Source organism: Ascaphus truei, chromosome 7, assembly GCF_040206685.1.
Source record: "Ascaphus truei isolate aAscTru1 chromosome 7, aAscTru1.hap1, whole genome shotgun sequence".
In the NCBI taxonomy this organism is placed as follows: Eukaryota; Metazoa; Chordata; class Amphibia; order Anura; family Ascaphidae; genus Ascaphus; species Ascaphus truei.
Genome location: NC_134489.1, coordinates 74991502 through 74994633, shown reverse-complemented (window position 1 = coordinate 74994633; position 3132 = coordinate 74991502).

The window sequence follows — 3132 nt, the reverse complement described above, 5'->3', positions numbered from 1 at the left end:
CCTCTGCAATGTCTACTGCAAGAAAAATAGCATGAGATTAATCAAAGGAGAGGGAAATCCAGTGACAATGCTGATGTACAAAGATAATAACATCCGGTTTATAAAAGAAAATTGTGCTGTCAATAAATACTGGGGCACCAGATCCCTGCTATATACTGATCCAATACTCCCCATACCAGATAAGAAATTCAATCACTGTCAATAGAAACTGACCAGATTTATCAAGTAAAAAAAGCACATTGAAGCAAATAAAATAATAACATCACCAGATGTATACCTCCCCCTAAATACTGATGCAAAATAACTAGCAAAATACATTTGGCAAAGACCAGAAAACACCAGCTTTTTGAACAGTAACATCTCTATAGTTTTCACCACTATAGCAACTGGAAGGTTTGACACACAAAGATCACAGAACCCTGTGTTCAACTAGACAGCAGCAGAGTTGTAAGTGCTTAGCCCCTGGCACTTTGAGACCAGCGTTCAACAGGGAGACTGCAGCACAGAGAGTGCTGACTCCACGGAGTCTGAAACTCTTCATCGTGTTAAGTTGCCAAACCAAGTTTAGCACAGTCCCCTCCCTATAGTGAGGATTCAGACCGGCGCCCCCTCGCGTGCGGCCGCGCTCACCACTGCACTCAGGCGCCAGCATTCTACACCACCGCCTACCAGACCCACCTATATACTGTATCCTCTCTCATCCCCGGGCCGCATCCCCGCCCCTCCCATTGCCCTTCCCGGCCCACCCAGCTCAGCTCATCCCCAATCGTCGCCACTTGGCTGGGTGGCTCCTGCCGAGGCCTGTCCCGTGCCTTCATCTCCTCACATTCCCTGCCTGGGGCTCTCCGGTTTAAGAACTCCTTAATCATCTTGTCTGCTGCAGATCCTTAGCGACTCCCCTTTCTGTGTGTCTTTCTTGACTCTCAGTTCATAGTTGCGTTAAGTTAACCCCTTGAAGCACTTAGCACGAAGCTTTTATGGCTCATGTTTTTTGGTTTACATGCTCTGTTATTAGAAGGTGCAACCTAGACTGTGCTTTTCACCTTTCAAACACAGGATGAAAAGAATCAGTTTATAATATTATATATAACTATTATCATTTATTTATAATACGCTTACATATTCCACAGAGCCTCTTCCCTTCCCCATAAAATAAAAGCAGCAAAACGTAAAACCTAATGTTTAAAAAAAAAATCAGGTCTGTGGTATTAGTTGTGATAATAGTTTTTTTTTCTGTTTTTGTTTTTATTCAACTCTTAATGCCATTTTTAATGAGTTTTAACACATCCTTTGATTTCTATAGCAGGTTTGAGCCCACCTCCCAAGCAGTGCAAGATACTTGCAACACTTTCCTATTTGTGATAATTTGTTGCCAACGTTCGAGCTGTAATCTGTAACAATAGATAACGTTACTTTAGTAATATAAGGCCCGTAATATAGTGGGCGCGCTTGCTGCGCCGTGCGCTGCAGTTATAGTTGGCTGTGGTTAGCCAACCATTGTATGCTAGGTCCGTGCGCGTGCACGGCAGTGAGCGTGGAGCCGGGCGATAGCGGGGAAGACTCAAAAAGTAAGTATTTGCGCTGCTTCCGCCGCTGTAATTAGTATTTGTGCACAATGTTAATAAATATTTTATTCTTATTACCAACGTGTCTTTTTTTTTTACATTTAAAATATATATAATAAATTACACATAAACACACACACACAAACACACACACACACACACACACACACACACACACAGACCACTGCAAACTTGTCGCTCCCGGCACCACAGACCACCATACACACAAACAGTGTGCATCACGTGCACGTGCGTTCTCACAGGCACCTACTATTAAACAAGCCTAAGGATACATTGTAGCTGCTGAGTTACACTGACTTAAGCAGCCATCATGTTAAGCACACATTCATGATTCTGACAGATTGTATAACAGGAGCACCAGACGATTGCCAGTTGAGGTAAGAATGTAGAATTATACATTGTCACATGCTTTACATATACAAATAATAAAAAAAGAAAAAAAGTTGGAAGGTAGTATTGCTGCTTTAAAATAAATACATTGTTACAGTATGTGAGGAGGGTCCTGACCCAAGGAGTTTACAATTTATAAAGAAGGGTATAAATAAACATTAGTAATACAGTATTAGTATACAATATTACTATGTCATAGTTACTTATATATGTATTGTAGGTCCCACTGGCAACAAAGTGTTTTAACTTGTCTGGCCCTGTTAGTTTTTGAACCAACCTAAACAGTTTCTCAGTTGGATGTGGAGATAACTCCTGGATACATTTAGAAACATTATTGTGGCATGTTTTGTTATGTTCTTGTTCATTCGACCATAACAACCTGAATTCTTATAAGTTATATCCGTCTTATATTGAGGATGCATTTGTTGGTTTCACTGGCAGCAAAGGATTTCATCAATATTGTTGATGTGTAACTGCCATAGTCTCAGTTTGAACAGGTGTGTAAAAAATCCCAAATGTAACAATGATAACTGTAGACTGCACAACATTGTCAAAATATTTGATTTCTTTGAAATAAAGAGCAGGCCTCTAGTCCAGGTGTGTGCAAACTTTCTACGTGCTCTCCCCCAGTGTCATACCCCCCCATAACTTTAATCTGGTGTCATGTGACGTCACGCAACCCTGTGGCATCATTTGACACCGCGTTGCCATGGGGATGCGTCGCCCAAAGCTGGCTGAATTAAGGTAAGTGAGTTACAGAGGCCTCACGCTGAAGAGTGGGGGGGGCTCTGTAACCGCTGCGCCCACGCCCCAAAAAAAATCTTGCGTCGCTCCAGTTTGCGCACCCCTGCTCTAGCGTACGCCTGCTCTAGTGTACGCCTGGCTCATAATGTAAACTGTGAAACCTGTTCCAGTTAAGCCTTCCACACATTTTGAAGATGTACATTGCTACATTTCAATAACATGTTCATGCTCTGTAAAGTGATTCACTTTTAAGACATGAAACTCCAGGCTCCATATCTGTTTGTAACTTTTCGATTTTTGAGGGGGGAACAACAACGTGACTTTCTTAAGTTTAATAACCATTTAGATTACTTCACATCTGTGTATCTTTCTCAAAAACTTGTTATGGGGAATCGCACATCATCAGCAAAAA